Source organism: Macaca mulatta, chromosome 5 (genome assembly GCF_049350105.2).
Source record: "Macaca mulatta isolate MMU2019108-1 chromosome 5, T2T-MMU8v2.0, whole genome shotgun sequence".
NCBI lineage: Eukaryota > Metazoa > Chordata > Mammalia > Primates > Cercopithecidae > Macaca > Macaca mulatta.
This window is the reverse complement of record NC_133410.1, coordinates 57,143,957-57,166,927: the sequence shown is the minus strand read 5'-3', so window position 1 is coordinate 57,166,927 and position 22,971 is coordinate 57,143,957. Positions and strand designations below refer to the sequence as shown.

General features: G+C 42.5%; 1 protein-coding gene and 1 long non-coding RNA gene across 10 annotated transcripts in view; one reads left to right on the top strand and one right to left on the bottom strand.

Annotated features, from left to right (window-relative positions):
* SHROOM3 (shroom family member 3) overlaps positions 1-22,971 on the top strand; it is a 348,763-nt gene that overhangs the window by 214,809 nt on the left and 110,983 nt on the right. For 4 of the 9 annotated variants that reach the window (XM_078003470.1, XM_015138481.3, XM_078003465.1 and 1 more), the window contains exon 2: positions 7,357-7,452. The exons of the other annotated variants lie outside the window; for them this stretch is intronic. The gene's annotated coding sequence lies outside the window, so the exon portion shown is untranslated. The remainder of the gene's footprint in view (positions 1-7,356; positions 7,453-22,971) is intronic. 9 annotated transcript variants of the gene reach the window in all.
* Positions 8,920-22,971, bottom strand: part of LOC144341153 (uncharacterized) — a 30,989-nt gene continuing 16,937 nt past the window's right edge. The window contains exon 2 of the long non-coding RNA XR_013417890.1: positions 8,920-8,985. This is a non-coding gene — a long non-coding RNA (uncharacterized LOC144341153). The remainder of the gene's footprint in view (positions 8,986-22,971) is intronic.

Sequence of the window (22,971 nt, the reverse complement as noted above, 5' to 3'; positions counted from 1 at the left end):
TTTCCAGGTTAAGGTCTTTGATTCAATCTTCACCTATTATTCCCATGTCATGATCTAGCATTTTGGACTGTTAAGGTCCCTCTTCTTTGATATGCCCTAAAACGCATGTAACAAAATATCACATGTACCCCAGAAATATGTACAGATATTATGTATTAACAAAAATAAATAGAAAGAAATCAACTGGTCAATTTATTTTTCTTCAAACAATAATACAGGAAGTTGGGCGGAGTAGATCATACCTGTAATCCCAGTACTTTGAGAGGCCAAGGCAGGCAGATCTCTTGAGCCTAAGAATTCAAGACCAGCCTAGACAACATGGTGAAACCCCATCTCTATAGAAAAATACAAAAGTTAGCTGGGTGTGGTGATGTGCACCTCTAGTCCTAGCTACTTGGAAGGCTGAGGTGGGAATATTGCTTGAGCCCTGGAGGTTGCGGCTGTGGTGAGTAGTGATCATGCACAAGTTGTACCCCAGCCTGGGTGACACAGCTAGACTCTGTCTCAAATAATAATAATAATAATAATAATAATAATACAGAAAAAAACTATGGACCTAGATATGTTATTTTGTGTATTGTAGTATCTTTCTTATACACCAGTTTTTGTAATAGTATTTATCCATGATACCATCTGTAAGATAGGAATTGTGTAAAAATAACAATGCTGGCTATGCACAGTGACTCATACCTGTGGTCCTAGCACGTTGGGAGGCTAAGACAGGAGGCTCACTTGAGACCAAGAGTTCAAGACCACCCTGAGCAACATAATGAGACCCTGTCTCTACAAAAAATTAAAAAATTACCCTGGTGTGGTGGTGCGTACCTGTGGTCCCAGCCACTAAGGAGGCTGGGATGGGAGGATTGGTTGAGTCCAGGAAGCTGAGGCTGCAGTGAACTATGAGTGCACCACTGCACTGTAGCCTTGGTGACAGAGTGATACCCTATCTTTAAAAAAAGAAAGAAAGAAAAACAAAAAACCAATACTTAACTTTTCATAAGTGTCTGAGTAACAACCCCTGTGGTATCAAATATTGAGGCCTGTTAAAAGTAAGAGATGAAATATTGTAGAGTATTTCTTTATGCCAGTGATTCTTTGAAATGGATGGCTAGGCTGTTAAAGACCTGGATTTTTTTTAGCAACCACCTCCTCACCCTACCCTTTACTGCCATCTTGATGGAGTCATGTTTATATGAATTTCTTCAGATTGCTTTGAAAGAGCTCACTACTTCCCTCCTCCACTGAGGATTTAGGTACCCACTCCAGATCCAGATTTGGTTTTGTATCACTAGAAAAATTGTAATAGAGTAGATCTATCTGAAAAGGCTTTCCTTGATTAGAAACTGTGACCATGTAGATGTAAGATGTGATTATAACTTTAGACTTACCTGGAGAAGTTACTGCTAGAATATACAAGGCAACATGTGGTGGTGGACATATGAAGGTGGAAAAATACATTAGATGTCCTTATATCATTTTCTAAAAAGCATATGATTGGGGGGAGGCTGTATAGGAGAGTATCACAGAAAATTATCACATACAGGAAACTATTGTCAAAATTAACAGTGCCCCTCAGTCATTGACTAAATAAAAAAAGGAGGACAAAATTCTTTAAGACAAATGAACTTTAAATAAAGGCCACTAATTATAGCAGGGAATGTGTTGGATAAGAGTAGGTATATGTAATTACATAGTAATTATGTTGAAAATGTAATCACATGCCACCGGCTAGCTAGTTAACCATTTTGCTGGGGGATGAATTCAACCTCAGCAACCATCTCCTTCTGATCTCAGAGACCCACGTTGACTTTGTTAGAATGTGTGATATGGTTTCTTCTTAGAAGGGTGACTTTTTTCTGACCAATTAAAAAGTGCTGCTTTGAGGATATTGGAACCCATACTCAAAGGGATAAAAGGAAATTGAAACTTCTATTAAAAGGAGCTAATGATGCCTGGAGCAGTGAGGATTAAAAAAGAACAAAGTCAGTTTTAAAAAGATCCCCCAAATCAAAGAGCTGCTTCTCTCATCAAATACCAGAAGACAGCAAAATGATTTTTAATGAAAAGTGGGGCAATGGATTCAGCCTTTTCCCTGGATCCTGGGGCTTTAATCAAAACCAGTTGAGTAGTTTTGAGCAAAATTCTTTGAACATTTGGGATAATTATGCTACATAAATTTGACGTGGTGTTATAAAAGGTAAACTAGCTTTTCTCCCAAATTAGATAGTCAAGAAAAATATCAGAAGGATAACTCTAAAAAATCATACATATAAGAGTGCTTTATAATTGATTCCCCATCTGACACAAAATAATTCCTGGGTTAAAATCTAGCATTTTGATGATAGACGTGTAGGAAATCACTGTCAAAATTGTCCTGTGGTGGACAATTGTTAGGTGATTACTGTGATTGTAATTAGCACAACCTTGGTAGGTTGTACATTCCTTAATACACTTTATTATCACCATCTGTATTAGTCTACTTGAGCAGCCATAACAAAATACCACAGACCATGTGGCTTGAACAATAGAAATGTATTTTTGACAGTTCTGGCGGCTGTAAAGTCCAAGAACAAGGTTCTTGCAGAATTCAATTTCTGGTGAGGGCATTCTTCCTGGGTCGCAAGTGGCTTCCTTCTGGTTATGTCCTTACATAGCTTTTCCTAGGTGCATGTGCTTGGAGAGAGTTAAAAAAATGAACTCTCCAATGTCTCTACTTATAAGGATACTAATCCTGTCTGATCGGGGCCCTACCTTTAAGACCTTATCTCCAAATACAGCCACAGTGAGAGTTAGGGCTTCAATGTGAGAATTTGGGGAATACATAAACATTTAGACCAGCAAATCAAAACTACAATGAGATATCTCACCCCAGTTAAAATGACTTATATTCAAAAGACAGGCAGTGACAAATGCTGATGAGGGTGTAGAGAAAAGGAAACCCTCATACGCTATTAGTGGGAATGTCAATTAGTACAACCACTATGGAGAACAGTTTGGAGCTTTCTCAACAAACTAAAAAGAGATCTACCATATGATCCAGCAATCCCACTGCAGGGTATATACCCCAGATAAAGGAAATCAGTATATCAAAGAGGTATCTGCACTTCTGTGTTCGTTGCAACATTCTTTTTTTTTTTTTTTTTTTTTTTAAGTATTTTTATTTTATTTTTTTGACAGAGTCTTGCTCTGTCACCCAGGCTGGAGTGCAGTGGCACGATCTCAGCTCACTGCAACCTCTGCTGCCCAGGTTCAAGCGATTCTCCTGCCTCGGCCTCCCGAGTAGCTGGGGTTACAGGCGCATGCCACCACACCCGGCTAATTTTTGTGTTTTTCATAGAGATGGGATTTCAGCATCTTGGCCAGGCCAGTCTTGAACTCCTGACCTCATGATCCACCCATCTCGGCTTCCCAAAGTGCTGGGATTATAGGCATGAGCCACTGTGCCAGCCTCAACATTCTTTACAATAGCTAAGATTTGGAAGCAACTTCAGTGTCCATCAACAGATGAATGGATAAAGTAAATGTGGTACTTATACACAATGGAGTACTATTTAGCCATAAAAAAGAATAGAACCAGTCATTTGCAACAACATGAATGGAACTGGAGATCATTATGTTAAGAAATAAGCCAGGCACAGAAAGACAAACATTGCATGTTCTCACTTATTTGTGGGATTTAAAAATCAAAACAATTGAGCTCATGAACATACAGAGTAGAAGGATGTTACCATAGGCTGGGAAGGGTAGTAGCGGGCTTGGTGGGGAGGTAAGGATGGTTAATGGGTAAAAACAAAATGGAACGAATAAATAAGACCTACTATTTGAAAGCACAACAGAGTGACTATAGTCAATAATAACTTAATCTTATATTTTAAAATCACCTAAAGAGTGTAATTGGATTGTTTGTAATTCAAAGGAAAGACGCTTGAGGGGGATGTGGTTATTTCACATTGCATGCCTGTATTAACACATCTCATATACCCCATAAATATATATATCTACTATGTACTCACAAAAAATAAAAGTAAAAGTATTTTTTAAAAAAACCACTTAGTCCATACCACCATCCAACAATAAGCAAGAAGTCAGGAAATCCCTAGGCTTGTCAAGGAGCTAGGTTTCCTGCTACACTTGGATGTCAATGGCTAATGTCTTTGCCACTTAAAGAATAGTTGGGAGGGTGGCTGTCAAGCAGTCACGAAACCTAAAAGCCAGCTAGTGCTGCATTTTCAATTTGTTTGAATTATAAATGAATTAATTGTCGAAGACAAAGAGCATAACCAGTAGAAGCCTCCTCCTTACAAATTTGCTTGAACTCCCAAAAGATATGTTTAATGGCAATGTAACCAATGGGGAAATTCTCTGTCATAAACCATCAGTTTTGAACATGAGTCATCTATACAGCAAATTGGGGTATTGACAAAGGAAGCTTCACAGTGTCCAGCTTTACTGCCCCTGCACTTCAACCTGCTATGGTGGCTAAAATCATTATTTTAGAATTGAAAAGTTTTTCTAGAAAGCTGGTCATTTCTATTTATACTGGGACTCAAAGCTACCTAAGGAGCCCAGGATGCCTCATCTCAGCTTGGAAATTCTAGAATTAATTATGTGTTTGAGGATGAATTAAGTGTTAAATTCAATTCCAGAAAGCACACAACCATTTTTGTGCTCATATGTATTAGACTGAGGCAAACTTACCCAGTGTTGGCAGTTGGTTTAGTGGTTTAATAATTTGAGCTAGATAAAGAAAAAGGGAGTTGTTTGAGACAAGAAAGATGGCTCTTCTCAAAAGTAAAAGACATCTGGACTGATAAGAGGGCAACTGAAAGTGGAGCTAAAGATAACCAAGAGAAACTGATCATAAATTTGCCTCAAGGTTCAGACAGGGGGTCATGCCGTTGAATTATAGACAGGGGTCATGGTGGCAGCTTTAGAACTTGTGTCCTGATTCTGATGCCTATAGGCAGCCTCCGTCATCATGCACCCATCTCCAAACATTGGGAGGTTGAATATGCATATATGAAAAGAATTGCCCAGTATAAACATGTATTATAGGTTACATACAGTTCATGGGACTATGAAGTCCCTGAGAAGTAGCTCAGCCTATGTCCCATATCACAGGCTCCTGCCTTAACTGTGTTATGTCAAATGGCCAATAAAACTCTTGCAACAGCATAAAAGTTTTTTTTTTTTTTTGAGACAGTCTCGCTCTGTCACCCAGGCTGGAGTGCAGTGGCACGATCTCGGCTCACTGCAAGCTCTGCCTCCCAGGTTCACACCATTCTCCTGCCTCAGCCTCCCAAGTAGCTGGGACTACAGGCACCTGCCACCACACTTGGCTAAGTTTTGTATTTTTAGTAGAGACAGGGTTTCACCATGTTAGAAGGGATGGTCTCGATCTCCTGACCTCGTGATCCACCTTCCTTGGCCTCCCAAAGTGCTGGGATTTCAGGCGTGAGCCACTGCGCCCGGCTGCACAGCATAAAAGTTTTAATTTTTACATTTCCTTATGATCCTAGGGAGGCCAGGCCTTCCTGGAGAGGGTATTCCAGGTTATGAGTTCATGCAAAGTAAGAGATGTAAGAGATACACTTGAGTCTCTCTCTCTCTCTCTGTGTAAGTATGTGTGTGGTGTGTATAAGTGTGTGTGTATATATATACACATATACACACACATATATAAAATATATATATATGACTCAAAAAACATTGGCTGGTGAGCTAATATATGTTTACCCTTATGATCCAGGCATTCTAGCTGGTTGTTGAGGGATGTAGACCTGGAGCAGATATATCATGGTGTGGTGAGAGAAGAGATGAGAGGAGAGGGCCATGCATCATATTCCATTGATTCTGAGTAGGTCTTTTGCTATACTTACAGTCTGACTTCAAAACTAGAACTGATTTCCCTTAAGTCTTAGCCTGTGAAATGAGCTCATATTATGAAGAATTGTTCAATAAACTTAAAGAAGTATACCATACAATTATATGGTTTATATCGAGTATGATAATCATTTCTGCCACTTGTACCACTAAGCAGTCAGGGTTAGGAATCCTATCTTGAGTTCTTCCATGTGCCAGACCTTGTTCTAGATCAGGATTTTTCAGCCTTGGCGCTGTTTCTGTTTGGGGTTGGATAGTTCTTTGTTGTTAGGGGCTGCCCTGGGCATTGAAGGATGCTTAGTAGCATCCCTGGCCTTTACCCACTAAATGGTAGAAGCATAGCCCCCTCCCCCAGTTGTGACAACCCAGGTGTCTCCAGACATTGCTGGATGTCCTCGGGGAGCAAAACTGCCCCTGGTTGAGAACCAGCATTCTAGATACATGACATGTGGCATGACACGTGGTGTATGCAAAAAGCATGAACTGCAGAGTCACATTCTTGTCTTCATTTCTTCATTCATTTTATTTAACTAATTAATTTTTTTGAGACAGTCTCACTTTGTCACCCAGGCTGGAGTACAGTGGCATGATCTCAGCTCACTGCAACCTCTGCTTCCTGGGCTCAGAGGCTCCTCCCACCTCAGCCTTCTGAGTAGCTGGGACTACAGGGCCATGCCACCACGCCTGTCTAATTTTTGTATTTTCAGTAGAGACAGGGTTTCTTCATGTTGCCCAGGCTGGTCTCAGACTCCCAGACTCAAGCAATCTGCCCACCTCAGCCTCCCAAAGTGCTGGGCCTATGGCCCAGCTGAGCCACCACGCTCAACTCATTCATTTTATTTATTGAGCCTTTGCAACACGCCATGAACTGTACTAGGTGATGGGGATACAAAGATGAATAAGGCATGGTTTTTGCCTTAAGTAGAAGACTCTAGTAATGGAGAAGAACTCATACATAGCTAAATTACCAATCAATGTGGTAAATGTAACAAAATAGACATGGTAACAGGCTTGGGTGGAGAGTTCCTAACCCGGCTGGGCAGTAGAAGCTGGAGGCATCAAGGAAAGCTTTCCTGAGTTGCCTGGCCTGAACTGAGCCTTAGATAAGTGGGTGGAGGAGGTGAGGACACTGAAGCAGAGGTGTAATTCAGTGAAGCAGAGTTAACGTTGAAGCATAAGGTAAGACACAGGTGAAAAAGCCTGGTGTGTGTTGAGTGTTAGGAAGGGAACATTAAAAGTCTGCAGAGGTAGACAGGTGACCTTGTCTGGCGTTCTGAGAGTTTATACTTTATTCTAAGAGGTGGGGAGCCATTGAGAGGCTTCAAGTAAGGAACTGGTTTTTGTTTAAACCGGTTGTTTTGACAACCTCTACCTGCTGGACTCAAGGGATCCTCCCACCTCAGCCTCCCAAGTAGCTGGGACTACAGGTATGTGCCACCATGCCTAGCTAATTTTGGTAATTTTTTTTTGTAGAGATGGGGTTTCACCATGTTGCCCAGGCTGCCATGCAGAGAACGGACTAAAGGAGCACAAGAGTAAAAGCAGGGAGACAATTTAGAAGGCCAAGAGGTAATGAGGGCTTGAACTAGGGCAGTGGGAAATAGGGGACAGGATTTGGGAAATATTTCAGAGATAAAACAGTATGATTTAGTGACTCTTTTGATACAGGAGATGAGGAAGAGGGGGAGGGTTCAAGGATGATTACCTCTCACAGTTGGGGTGCCACCATCATTGCCTATCCTATAGGAAATATATAGTGAGGGTAATTATTGTATTATGCTATTATATTAACTTATTTATCCCCACTTTGCAAATGATAAAATTGAGGCTCAAAGGAGAAAGTTGCTTAGCCCAAAGTCACACAGCTATCGAGTAGAGAAGCCAGGATTTGAGATCTATTTGATTATCTGACTTCCAGCCTATCATACTATGTGGCTTTGGCTAAGTATGGATTAAAGTGGTGAAAATGAATCATTCAGAAAGTAGTCGACTTGGTTACTGTTGGCCTTTATGCTTGGCAGGTACTCAGTATTTGTTGAAGAAAGGAATGATTTTAATGACAATTATATCATTTTCATGTATTTCAAATTAGAATCCATTAGGGGAAAAATAAATAGCTTATCCAATATTACATGCAAATATCCCCCACTTGAGCTGCAGCTTTAGTCTCTTCTCAGGTTCCTGCAGCTACAAGTGAAGTCTTGAGGTCCCCTACTCCATTGTTCTGCCTCTGTTTAATCACTCACCATGTTCTCTTTAGACACGGAGCTAAGGACACAGGTATAGCAAATACTTGTTAAATGATTCAGTCATTTATATATTTTTAGCATCACCATTACATTCTGGGCCAATAAGAGGACCTTCAGTCCTATTGTCATTTCTATCCAAAACTATTAAATGTTACCAGGACCAAGAAAGACTGTTGGGCAGGAAAAAAGGGAAAAATGCCACTGGGCTAAAAGTAGAAACTTATGGATATTGTTAAGATAAACACAAAGAAATTCCTGTGTTACTTTTCTCTAGGGTTGCTCCCTTAACCTTTCCGTCTCCAAGTCCAGACTTCAAAGCTCCAAGAAAAAACAAGATACAACAGTGTAGGATTAGCTGCCCAATTTACTTATATTTTAAGAAAGTGTCCAAAAAGGCCAGTTAAGCCTGTCTGACAGCAGTGACAGGTCTCATCGTCAGAAATTTCAAGAATGATTATAGCCTGTGACCTGTGATGGCTCCAAAGGCCATAGGAATTGCCAGGGAACGTCCCTGGTATTTATCTCTCAGGATCACCTTCCCTCTCACTGCTGGGGGAGTCAGTTCTGGACCTGGATGGAAAAGGATTCCCAGTACCCCAGTTAATATAGCTGCTTACATCTGTTATCTGTGCACGTGAGGTTTTATACTAGACCTGAAAATAGAGAGACAGTCACAATTTTGTATTCATGAAATTAGAGACTCATGTAGACCATTCTGCTGTGGCCCGTTCTTACCCTGCTGTATCAGAGATTCCTTGGTCTGGAGTCAGGGACTCAGGCATGGTGAGGGCGCCAGGAGAGCCGGCAGAGAGTTCCTCATTTCTTATTCCTGCTGCTCCTGCTTCCGTTCCAACTACAAGGAAACTCATGGAAGTATTTTTAGTGCATTTGTGGTACCAGAGCCCCTCACCATTCCCAAGACAAGGCTTGACTTTCCATCCCATACTATAAGCAGAGTCTTGTACTATGGCTCCTCTTAGGAATTACTGCTGGGCAGTAGGTTATTAATAGTAATAGTTCACACCCAGTCCAATTTAAAAGAAACAGATTGTTTCTTTTAAAAAATCTTCTCTGCATTTAAATTACAGGTATTTATAATGTTTCTCCACTTCTTACATAAACACTGGATATTCCTTCAGGTTAAATGCCCTTGAGCTATATTTTTCTTTGCCTGCTGGATTTTATTCACTCTTCATATCTCAGTGTCATAGGCCCTTTCTAACCCTCACTGAGTTGCATAGCACCTGGAAAAAGCCCTTCTCACTCGATTGTAATATAATTGTCTGTTAAAAACGTTAACATTTCTTTGGGAGCAGAGGTGGTTTGCATTTATTGTAGTATCTCCAATAAGGCACATGCAGTGGGATGTCAAAAAAGGCTTAAACTGAATGGGAGCACATCCTAACATGCAGGGGTTTTGCAGGCCAGTAGACATGGACCTGTACCAATGTCCGTCTCTTACCAGCTGCATAATGGAAACATTACTTATGAACCCACATGATAAATGGAAATAATCATCTTACCTTCAAGAGTTGTGAAAAGTCAAACACAGTTCCTGGCACAAAGTAGATGCTTAATAAATATACATATTCGCTGGGCGCGGTGGCCCACGCCTGTAATCCCAGCACTTTAGGAGGCTGAGGCGGGTAGATCACCTGAGGTCAGGAGTTCGAGACCAGTGTGGCCAACATAGTGAAATCCCACCTCTATTAAAAATACAAAAAAATTAGCTGGGCATGGTGGTGGGCGCCTGTAATCCCACCTACTCAGAACGCTGAGGCAGGAGAATCGCTTGAACTCGGGAGGCAGAGGTTGCAGCGAGCTGAGATCGCACCATTGCACTCCAGCCTGGGCAACAAGAGCAAAACTCCGTCTCTGTCTATGTGTATATGCATATTCATTTGATCATTATACTAAGTTGAGGATTAAAAATTCTTTCCAAAACATTTATGCAAGGCTGTTGATGGATGGTGAGAAGTCTTAATCTAAGTATCAACATATTTTCTGAAATAATTTTGAACACTGTGAGTGGCAGACTGAAAGAAACACAGTATTTGAAGTCAAAAGACTTGGTTTGATTCAAAATTTTGTGACCTTTCCTTCTGGTGAGTGACGTATACACTCATTTATAGCCATTCATGATGTTCAAAGCTATTTGCCTTAACTTGTCCCTGAATATACCTGCTCATTACTAGCGCTAACACTTTTAAGTGGAATATCAGTTACTCATTTATAATTGCTTTCTTTCGGTTCCAAGTGTGCTGTGCTCTCCTAAAGTTCCCAAACAGTGAGGGTGCTGCTGTTTAGGGGCAGGGGGTCCCCTTGGAGTTTAGGTTCTGTTTCTGTGGTGCAACAGTGACATCCATTGGCCTGTTATGCTAATTATAGAAGAAACCTGCTTCTCTGCTCTGTGCCTGTTGAATTTTCTGATATAAAGATACAAAGAGAACAAACTGTCTCTGGGCCCAAGTAAGACAAGCTAGTGGTCAACACCTGGTCCCCTGCAGATTGGGCTGGTTTCAGGACCCTTCCCAAGGATACATGTTCTAAGATCAGCACCAGCTGGGTGTTCCCTTCTGGTCATGTGGAGACAGTCCTGGAACTGGTCCTCTCCATGGAGTTCAGTACATTCATTGGGCTGTTGGGAAACCATTGGTTTGGGCTCTAGCCTAAGCCAGGGCAAATCACTTTGCCTCTGGACTTTTCCACATTGATAAAGTGAAGTTGATAGCAATACCTGCTTTGTAGTTACCAAAGTGCTCTTCCATGCATTTTATAATAACTTCCCACAATCCCACAACAATTGTGAAAATTAGGAAAGCACAGATCAGATCTGCTTAGCATCCACCGACTATGAGGATGTGAAGCTGAACACCAAATTACAGGGTTTCAAACCTCAAGCCTTGATGACTTATGCTTGCTGCCTTAGTTGGAATTAACGAAATCATTACAGAAATTCCTGCTTCATTTCTGGAAGAGCCCTCAGGGGAGGTTCTAAAAATGGAAAATCAAAGGAAAGGCTATGTGGCTGGATGTGAGAGATTGAGCAATGAGTCAGTATCTTTAAGTAGAAAAAGATTTACATTGCTGGTTTCCATCTCCATAAAGAATATAACAGGAAATAGCAAGACTAAAAATATTTATTTTTGCCTAGTATGTGTCAGATACTCTGTTAAGCATTAAGAATGGAGGATAAACTAGACAAACTGTTTCATACCATCTAGAACCTCATTGTCAAGTGAGGGATACAGAGCAGGAACAGTGAACTATATATAATAGCGTGGTAAGTGTTACATCAAGCATTCCTGCAGCATGCTACCCTTCCAAACCACCTCCCATGTGTGTATGTGTGTGTGTGTTTGTGTGTGTGTGCATGTGCCCGCATGTGTGCTTGGTAGGATCCAACTAGTGACTAATGTAGGTACCCCTGGATGGATAAACAGAATAATAGTGTCAGTTCAACTGGAAGCCAAAACCTCAAACATTTTTCAATATCAAAACCAAGCAGATTGCAAAACTGACACATCAGATACATACCACATACAAAAACAAAACCCAAGGATTCAATTGTACTTTGTATCATTTCGTAGTAAATCTTTTTTTGGAAACAATTAGGGAATTCGTAACTAATTTGTGGTGGATGTAGCAAAACCCAGCACTGACTCACTGGTAAAGTCTTTTCAAAGCACTGTTATGATTAAACCAAAAAAAAAAAAAAAATGGCTCATCTAAAAATGGATCTCATTTAGATCCCATTCTTCCTTCTCGGTTGGTCCCCTAGCAGGAAAAGCTTGGTTCTGGTGTCCCCTCTGATTAAATGGTCTCATTGGAACCCTCATTGTAAATACTCAAGGCCCATCCTTCAGCCACCTCTCCTCTCCCTCAAAACACTTCCTGATGTGAACTGACTGTTCCTCATTGGAGAGCCTCAAGTGGATGGACCACTCCCCACTTACAGGTGGAACTTTCTGAGGACAGAAGCCAACAGCAAACTCCAGGCACCTTGCCAAGAGGCCAGGCCCCATAACTGAGTTCTTTACTCCCCCACCATCTAGCCATCTGGGCTCCTTTGGAAAAAGTGGAGCCCACAGTTTAAAACATCACTGCTCATATTGGTTATTTGGATTTACAGCCATACGTTAGACATACTGAGATTTTAGCCTACAATTGTTGGCTCTCTTTGAAATTCTTACGTATGTGTAATAAGCACCAAAGTGTATGTCAGGAATCCAGTGAAGTTACTGTGGGCTTTGAGAAGCCTTTCTTTCCTCCTCTCCTCTCCTCGCCTTGCCTCACCTCACCTCTCCTTTCCATCCTTCCTTTCTTTCCTTTCTTTTCTTAGATGGAGTCTCGCTCTGTTGCCCAGGCTGAGGTGCTGTGGCATGATCTTGGCTCACTGCAACCTCCGCCTCCCAGGTTCAGGTGATTCTCCTGCCTCAGTCTCCAAAGTAGATGGGACTACAGTTGTACGCCACCACACCAGCTAATTTTTGTATTTTTAGTAGAGATGGGGTTTCGCCATGTTGGCCAGGCTGGTCTCGAACTCCTGACCTCAGGTGATCCACCCTCCTTGGCCTCCCAAAGTGCTGGAATTACAGGCATGAGCCACCATGCCCAGCCTGAGAAGGCTTTTTTTAACAAAACAAGAAAAGATGGGTTCATTTTGACTGAAGCAAACCATCTAAAACATGCATATGCTAAAGAAACCAAGAATGAAGCTGTGCAGGGGTATTCCCAGAGGCTGTGCTCAGATGCTGGGTATCACTCGGAGGCCACCAGACTCGAGAGTGCGAAGCTCACTGCTCCTCCCCACCTCACACACACCTCTCTCACACACGTCAGGGCACTGCCACCCGCCTCCGTGCACCCCAGCCCCCTCCAGAGCGCTTCTTGCTTGGGAAGCTCCGGTACCATCAGCATCTTCACCATTCATCTTTTAGCAATTTGTACTTGGGCATAGAATAAACCCACAAGGAGCCCTTCGCAGGACTCTCTGATTAAGTGCATACACTGATTTGAGGTCCTCTGTGGAGGTCTCACTGCCCAAAAATCTTTCACCCAGCTGCTTAGGGTCCCATATCCCTCTATGAGGGGCTCATCCATTTGAGTTAACTCTTACCCTGTCTGTTTTTAAATAGCTACCCCTAGGAGAGAGTCATCAACACCTCAGTGATAACTAGTCTATCACATATTGGTTGAATTAGTTTTTAAATTTGTTTTAATTAACCTTTTTTTGAGATGGAGTCTTGCTCTGTTGTCTAGGCTGGAGTGCAGTGGAACGATCTTGGCTCACTGCAACCTCCGCCTCCCAGATTTAAGCAATTCTCCTGCCTCAACCTCCCGAATAGCTGGGATTACAGGTGCCTGCCACCACATCCAGCTAATTTTTGTATTTTTAGTAGAGACGGGGTTTCACCATGTTGGTCAGGCTAGTCTCAAACTCCTGACCTCAGGTAATCCACCTGCCTTGGCCTCCCAAAGTGCTGGGATTAAAGGTGTGAGCCACCATGCCTGGCCTGATGAGTTATTTTTTTTCATTTGTGGGTGGTTTTGTTTTTTTGAGACAGAGTCTCACTCTGTCACCCAGGCTGAAGTGCAGGAGCACGATCATAGCTCACTGTGGCCCTGAACTCTTGGTCGCAAGTGATCTTCCTACCCCAGCTTCCTGAGTAACTGGGACTACTGGTATGTACCACCATGCCTGCTTAATTTTTTATTTTTTGTAAAGACAGGGTCTCATTGTTACCCAAACTTGTCTTGAACTCCTGGCCTCAAGTGATCCTCCTGCCTCAGCCTCCCAAAGTGCTGGGATTACAGGTGTGAGCCACCGTACCTGGCTTAATTTGTTTTTAAAGATATTTTTATTGAGAGATAATTTATATAAAATGTGTGAATCTTAAGTATTCCAGTTCCATGAATCCTGACAAATGTATTCACTTGTGCAATCCACATCCCTATCAAACTATAATCCATTTTCATCACCAGATAAAGTTTCTTTGTGCCCCTTTCCAGTCCACTGTGCACTCCCAGGCACCTACTGTTCTGGTTTATTTCACCATAGATTAGTTTTTTCTATCCTAGAAATTTGTTAAATGAAATAACACAATATATACTTTTTTTTTTTTTTTGAGACTGAGTCTCTCTCTGTCACCCAGGCTGGAGTGCAGTGGCCGGATCTCAGCTCACTGCAAGCTCCGCCTCCTGGGTTCCCGCCCTTCTCCTGCCTCAGCCTCCTGAGTAGCTGGGGCTACAGGCACCCGCCACCTCGCCCGGCTAGTTTTTTGTATTTTTTAGTAGAGACGAGGTTTCACCGTGTTAGCCAGGATGGTCTCGATCTCCTGACCTCGTGATCCGCCCGTCTCGACCTCCCAAAGTGCTGGGATTACAGGCTTGAGCCACCGCGCCCGGCTATATACTCTTTTTTGTTGATATTTTTCACTCAATGTAAGGTTTCTGAACTTTATCTGTGTTGTTGCTTGTATTAATAGTTCATTGTTTATCCATTCTCCTACTGATGGACATTTGGACTATGTCTAATTTGGGGCTATTATGAATAAAACTGCTATAGATATTAGTGTACAAGTATTTTTGTAGACATATGTTTTCATTTTTCTTGGGTAAATACCTAAGAGTAAAATGCTGCATCATAGGGTGGATGTGTGTTTGATTTTCCATACCATTTTCCAAAGTGTGGTACCATTTTGTTCCATAACCTTCCCAACATGTGGTATGGCAGTTGTGTTAGTTTTCTATTGCTGCATAACAAATTATCACAAATGAAGTGTCTTGAAGCAGCCTCGATTTATTAGGTCACAGTACTCTAGGTCATAGCACCTAGAGTGCATGGCACCATTGGGTTCTCTACCTAAGGCCTCACAAAGCTGAAATCAAGGTGTAGACTGAGCTGGGCTCTTATCTGGAGGCTCTAGGGAAGAGTCTGCTTCAAAGCTCCTTCTTCTTGTTGGTTGAATTCAGTTTCTTGTAGTTGTAGGATGAAGTCTCTGTTTCCTTATTGGCTCTCACCCAGAGCTGCTCTCTCTGCTCCCAGAGGCAGCCTGCATTTCTTCTCATATGGAACCCCACACACCCATCTTCAAGTCTGCAAGATGCATTGAATCGCCTCATGCTTTGAATCTCTCTGCCGTCCTCTTCTACTGCCATGCAGAGAATAAAAACTCTGCCTTTTAAAAGGCTCACCTGCCTGGGCCAAACCTACCTGGATAATCTCCTGTATCTTAAGATTCATTGACTTGGGACTTTAATTGCATCTGCACTTTCCCTTCACAATCAATGTTTGAATAACTAGGGGACAGGAATCTTGGGCCATCTTCAGAATTCTGCCTACCATAGCAGTCCATGATGAAGCCCTAAAATCAGGATCACTTTTCATTATCCAGTTGCTTAAGAATTCATGTATATTTTCCTTCTAAACAAGTGTACCTACTGTAGTTTCAGTAATTGCACTGCTGTGGTTCGAGCTACTTGAGAGGCTGAGGCAGGAGGACTGCTTGAGCCTAGGAGTTCGAGGCTGCAGTGGGCTATGATTGCGACACTGCGCTCCAGCCTGGGTAACAAAGCAAGACCCTATCTGAGGGAGAGGGAGAGGGAGAGGGAGAGGGAGAGGGAGAGGGAGAGGGAGAGAGAGGGAGAGAGGGAGGGGGAGAGAGAGAGAGATTCACAGAGTTGGTTACAGAGAGCCATGTCTCTAGATTCCTAGCCTAGAACGCTGTCTACTACACTCTCATCACTTCTTGCTTCTAGAGAGTGTCTAATCCTATAAGGGGACTTTGAGGTTTGGTAATTTAAATCACCATGAAAGTCTCTGGAAATCTAGAAAACATTTATGGAAAATCATGCATAGATAGTTCCAAATCAAAATTTTTAAACGGGCTAAATCTATTCCAAGAAAAGTTGTGTTTTGGCCGGGCACAGTGGCTCAAGCCTGTAATCCCAGCACTTTGGGAGGCCAAGACGGGCGGATCACGAGGTCAGGAGATCGAGACTATCCTGGCTAATACGGTGAAATCCCGTCTCTACTAAAAAATACAAAAAAACTAGCCGGGCGAGGTGGCGGGCGCCTGTAGTCCCAGCTACTCGGGAGGCTGAGGCAGGAAAATGGTGTAAACCCGGGAGGCGGAGCTTGCAGTGAGCTGAGATCCGGCCACTGCACTCCAGCCTGGGTGACAGAGCGAGACTCCATCTCAAAAAAAAAAAAAAAAAAAAAAGAAAAAGAAAAGTTGTGTTTTGTCAGCTTGAAATCAACTGGGTAGGAAGGAGCCATTGGGTCTGGCATGTTCATGCCTAGATGTTAAGATCTTAGGATTTCTCGGTTGTGTGTTTGAAATCTCATTCAACCTGGGGACCCTGCATTTCTCCCTAATAGAGAATAAGTAATCATAGGCCTGACATTCAAGATACTCTCATAAGCCTTTTATTTTTCAAGATGGATTCCAGAGAAGTTGGTTGTGAAGCTACACAACTTGCTAAGTCAAGACTAGAATCCAGGTTTCCTTGTTGCTATACACCAGAGGTAATAACCAGCAGCAAACAAGCTCAATCTCTGGTGAAGCTGTGCTTTGTTTGGCCCATAGATTGTTGTTGTTCTTGTTGATTTGGAGATGGGGTCTCACTATGTTGCTCAGGCTGAACTCCTGGGCTAAAGTGATCCTCCTCCCTCAGCCTCCTGAGTAGCTGGAATTATAGGTGCACACTGCTGCACACAGCTTTGGTTTTTAATTGGATTAATTTTTTCCCCAATATTTAAAAATTGGAAAACTTTACATAAACATCCAGATGTCCAGCATTTTTCTGAAAAGTTGGGAACTCAGGTAGCAGTGGACCCACTTTCTGCAGTGTAACAGTTGGGTTAGAGTGGTCCTTTTAAACAGGACACAAGGCCTTCAGTGGCCACGGTCCAACTGGTTCACTTTCCCCATTTACCTTCTTGGTCTCTGTAGGAACTTGAGTCATGACACCTGCCTCACCCCAAGCTGCAGTTCTGAGACACCTGGTCTGACTGTTCGAATAATTTCTTATCTGGCCTATACATACCAAGTGTGTTTGGCTCTCATTTCCTGGCAGTTGAAAATAATAAACCAGATTTTCAAAGCGGGTGAACTACTTGCTGGCTGTAAGTCTGGCTTAACTGAAAGAATACTTGCTGTGTAGGCCCATAGTCAGTTACCACATGGGATCCTCCTGGCTGTCAGCATTCATGTAATTTCAAAAAGTATCCCTTTCCTTATGTGCCAGCTTACTCCTCAGAAGGTTCTGACTTTCAGTGAATAAAACATCTGGTATTTGTGAAGTCAAAGAGTTTGCCTAGAAAAGCCGCTTTCTCATCTAAAGGGCTTACTGAACCTGACTTCTTTGGAGAACATCTGTGTAGCCATATGAAATGAATGCAGGCAGTTGTTAATTGATAATAATTCTTGAGTTTATGCAGCCAGAATCTTTCATTGATTAATAGTTGTGATTCTCAATCTTAGCTGCACAGGACAATGATCTTGAAAGCTTTTAAAAATAATGATGCCTGTGCTATAATTAAAATAGTCATGATGATGATGATGTCTGCCATTCATCCCCAGAAATTCTGTTTCAGTTGGTTTGAGGTTGGTCCTGGGCCTCTGGGTCTTTATGCTTTTGTTCCTGTTGTATTGTTTTATTGTGGCAAACACACACACACACACACACACACACACATACATTAAATTTGTCATCTTAACCAGTTTTAAGTATATAGTTCAATAATGTTAAGTATATAAAAGTTATTGTGCAATCAAGCTTGATAACTTTTTTATCCTGCAAAACTGAAACTCTATACACACTAAAAACTCCCCATTTCCCTCTTCCACACCCTCCGGCTGCACTTTGGTTTTAAAGGCTTCCAGGTGATCCAGCACGGTGGCTTTTGCCTGTAATCCTAGCACTTTGGGAGGCCGAGGTGGGCAGATCACTTGAGCCCAGGAGTTTATGACCAGCCTGGGCAACACAGTGAGACCACATCTCAAAAATATATATATTTAAAAAATAAAGGCTTCCAGGTGATTCAGATGTGCCTCCAACCTTGACTTGGAGGGAAGGATTCCCACCTCAAAGGGGTTCTAAGGGTTTTACAGTTCTTACCAGGGTTTCCACAGCTGCCAATACCATCCAAATAGGTGGGATGGGTTTTTTGTGTACACAATAGTACAGGACTTCTGATGAACTTGAGTACAGTTAGCCTCTGTCTCAGGCCTCCAACTGTGGAACCACCTCAACTTGGCTGCAGTTTTGCCTATAAAGTACTCACTCATGCCATGTGGCCTGGCTGGGATCCATGGTTTTTTTTTTTTTATCTCCTATCTCTGCCATTGATAGCTTGTGTTTGATTTCTTGACCCACCCTCAATACCAGTTGAGGGTGGGACACCTGGGAAGGTGTACCAGGAAGCTGTGGCATTCCAAGAGTTCTTTGGACTTGGACTTGGACTGTCAAAAGAACCAGTCATCTGGAAGAGAGCCCAGATCCATACAGATTTCCTGCACCAGCAGTGGTGAAATTCAAGGCTTTGCCTGGAGTGCTGGACTGTTCTATGGATTTGGCTGCTTTTTGCCACATCTACAATAATTAAAATGGTGTTTTGTGATGTTTGGGGCTGTTTAAGCTTACTTATTTTATTAACTTGATTCCTGGCACTTTCATCTGTCTCTCATGATCCCAATAGAATAGAAACATTGTCCTGTTCTGGTAGTTTCCATGAGCTGCCTGCTTTGTTTATCTGTGGAAAACAGTTGTTTTGAGAAACAGATTCAAGTTGATGGAGTTAGGACCTGGCTTGCATCCTTTTTTGTACCATAAAATTCAAAACCTCTCTCTCTTCTTTGCTGGTGTGTGTCTAATCTTTCTCTCTGCCATCAGGTGTGACATCCTGACCCCACACCATACCTTCATTCCCTGATAAGCGCTGCCCGGCAAGTTCCGCTGCATCTATGCTGACCTACCTGACCTGGCATACTACAGAAATCTTTAAGTGCATTAGGACGTTCCAGCTGAACACTTTTATCACAAAACCAAATAAGACTGGGTCACCTTTAGGACCCCTGTGGATTACCGGGAAAAAAAGAAAATTTTATGAGGAAAATTTGGGGCTGAAGTGTTTGTTGACTTATGGTGGTACCTCTAAAGTCCTTAAAAAAAGAGTAATTTTCTGCATTGTCGGTCTAGTGTTTAAGAAAAGTCCAGTGATACCCCAGTATCAAAGCTGCAGAAAGTTCTGGCCTCACTCATTGTAGCTGGAGCTTTGCAGGTTTAATCTTGGACTTGTTCATGTGATTACGTCTATTCAGATGCATCAATAGATTACAGCTTGCCTGGTGTAATCACGGCTCACTGCAGCCTCAACCTCCAGGGTTCAAATGATCCTCCCAACTCAGCCCCCTGAGTAGGTGGGACTACAGGCATACACCACTGTGCCCAACTAATTTTTAAATTATTTTTTGTAGAAACAAAGTCTCACTCTGTTGCCTTAGCTGGTCTTGAACTTGTGGGCTCAAATGATCCTCCCTCCTCAGTCTCCCAAAGTGCTGGAATTACAGGCATAAGCCATCATGCCTGGCCTGTTATGTGTTCTTTACAACATTTTTTTTAAGAAGAGGAAATGCTAAGCAAATAGATGTTATTGAAATTGTAGTGCAAACCAAAACAAGAATGTGGGATGATGTTATATCAAGTATGATAAAGATCTTTCAATTCTTGTATCTTAATTTCTTAAAAGGAAATACAGAGCAGGCAGGGACTCAGAGGTATCTGCATACCCATGTTCATCGCAGCATCATTCACGATAGACAAAGGGTGGAAGCAACCCAAGTGTCCGTGGAGGGACAAATCAGTAAACTGTGGTATAAACATTCAATGGCCTATTATTCTGCCTTCAAAAGGAATGAAATCCTTTTATAGAATATGGCATAGGTGAACTTTGGGGATGTTATGCTAAGTGAAATAAGCCAGTCACAAAAGGAAAAATGCAGTGTAATTCCACTTATACAAGTTACCTAGAATAGTCAAATGCATAGAAACAGAAAGTAGACTGGTGGTTGCCAGGGGCTGGGGAGTGGGAGAATTGGACAATAATTGTTCAGCAAATACAGAGTTTCAGTTTTACAAGAGTTCTGTGGATGAATGCTGGTGATGGTTGTACAACAACATGAATGTACTTAATGCCTCTGGACTGTACACTTACATGTGGTTAAGATGGTTCACTTTATGTTATGTAGGCTGGTTTTTTTGTTTTGTTTTGTTTTGTTTAGACAGTTCTGACTCTGTCACCTCTGCTGGATGCAGTGATGTAATCACCGCTTACTGCAGCCTCAACCTCCAGGGCTCAGGCGATCCTCCCACCTCAGCCCCGTGAGTAGCTGGGACTACAGGGATGTGCCATCATGCCCAGCTAATTTTTAAATTATTTTTTGTAGAAACAAGGTCTCACACTGTTGCTGGTCTTCAACTCATGGGCTCAAGTGATCCTTCCTCCTCAGCCTCCCAAAGTACTGGGATTACAGGCATGAGCCATCATGCCCAGCCTGTTATGTATTCTTTACAACAATTTGTTTAAAGGGGAAATGTTAAGCAAATAGAAGATGTTATTAAAATTGTTGGCTGGGTGCGGTGGCTCACGCCTGTAATCCCAGCACTTTGCTAAGGTGGGGGGATCACGAGGGCAGGAGATCGAGACCATCCTGGCCAACATGCTGAAACCCCGCCTCTACTAAAAATACAAAAAAATTAGCTGGGTATGGTGGCGCCCGCCTGTAGTCCTAGCTACTCGGAAGGCTGAGGCAGGCGAATCGCTTGAACCAGGGAGGCAGAGGTTGCAGGGAGGCGGAGGTTGCAGTGAGCCAGGATCACACCACTGCCCTTCAGCCTGAGTGACAGAGGGAGGCTCCGTCTCAAAAAAAAAAAAAAAAAAAGGTTGTGCAGGTGCACGCAGGGTGGGGGGAGGGAGCATATAATGTCACGCACCCTCTCTCTTGTCCACCGCTGCAGCCTCCTTCTGCAGCTCCTGGTGCTGCTTGTGTGCTCGTTCAGTGAGAACCTGGTACCTCTTTTGTGAAGTGGCAGCTGAGGAGACTCCGGTGCTTGCGATGGCGAAAAGCCCAAGGAAGGAGTCAAGACTGAGAACAACGATCATATTAATTTGAAGGTGGCGGGGCAGGATGGTTCTGTGGTGCAGTTTAAGATTAAAAGGCATAGGTCACGCGCGGTGGCTCACGCCTGTAATCCTAGCACTTTGGTAGGCTGAGGCAGGCAGATCACTCACCTGAGGTCAGGAGTTCGAGACCAGACTGGCCAAAATGGTGAAATTCCATCTCTACTAAAAATAAAAAATAAAAAAATAAAAAAATTTAAAAAAAAATTAGCCAGACGTAGTAGCACACGTCTGTAGTCCTAGCTACTCAGGAGGCTGAGGTAGAATTGCTTGAACCCAGGAGGCGGAGGTTGCAGTGGGCCAAGATTGTGCTATTGCACTCCAGCTGGGGCGACAAGAGCAAAACTCTGTCTCAAAAAAAAAAAAAACAAAAAAAAAAAAACAAAAAACAAACAAAAAAACAAAGAGGTATACATCACTTAGTAAACTAATGAAAGCGTATTGTGAACGACAGGGATTGCCAGTGAGGCCGATCAGATTCTGATTTGACAGGCAACAAATCAGTGAAACAGACACACCTGCCAAGTTTGAAATAGACAATGAAGATACAATTGATGTGTTCCAACAGCAGACGGGAGATGTCTACTGAGAAGGGAACCTGCTTCATTACTCCAGAACTCTTCTTTTCAGACCAACATGACATTCTCAATTAGAAAACTGCAATTTGGTTCCACCAAATCCTGACTACTACAGTATAGTTTTCTCTATTATTTAATTTCCCCCTTCCCCGTTTCTTTATTGCACATAAAGTAACTGGTATGCTGGGCGCGGTGGCTCAAGCCTGTAATCCCAGCACTTTGGGAGGCCGAGACGGGCGGATCACGAGGTCAGGAGATCGAGACCATCCTGGCTAATATGGTGAAACCCCGTCTCTACTAAAAATACAAAAAACTAGCCGGGCGAGGTGGCGGGCGCCTGTAGTCCCAGCTACTCGGGAGGCTGAGGCAGGAGAATGGCGTAAACCCGGGAGGCGGAGCTTGCAGTGAGCTGAGATCCGGCCACTGCACTCCAGCCTGGGCGACAAAGCGAGACTCCGTCTCAAAAAAAAAAAAAAAAAAAAAAAAAAAAAAGTAACTGGTATATGTGCACAAGCATATTGCGTTTTTTTAACTAAACAGCCAATGGTATGTTTTGATTGACATCACATGGAGATGGGATAGGGAAAAATACTGACTCTGTGAAAATGCCCCCTTTCTCCTTTAGTGGCATGCTCATTCAGCTCTTATCTTTCTATTCTGGTAAGTTATTTTGCTTTTACTGTTTTAACAAAAAAAAACAACAACATAAAAATCCTTGCATACCTTGTTCAATTGGAGAATTTTAATGTTTTTCATTTATCCTTCTTAAACGAGGACAGTTTTATAACTTTTTTGTACGTAGCTCTTACATGTAGGGGAATCTGTCTTTAAGTAGGGATAAATTACTCTAAAACAAACAAACAAAAAAGGAATCTTATGGCTGGGCTCAGTGGCTCACACCTGTAATCCTAACACTTTGGGAGGTCGAGGCAGGCAGATCACTTGAGGTCAGTAGTTCGAAACCAGCCTGGCCAACATGGTAAAACCCTGTCTCTACTAAAAATACAAAAAATTAGCTGGGTGTGCCTGTAATCTCAGCTACTCGGGAGGCTGAGGCAGGAGAATCGCTTGAACC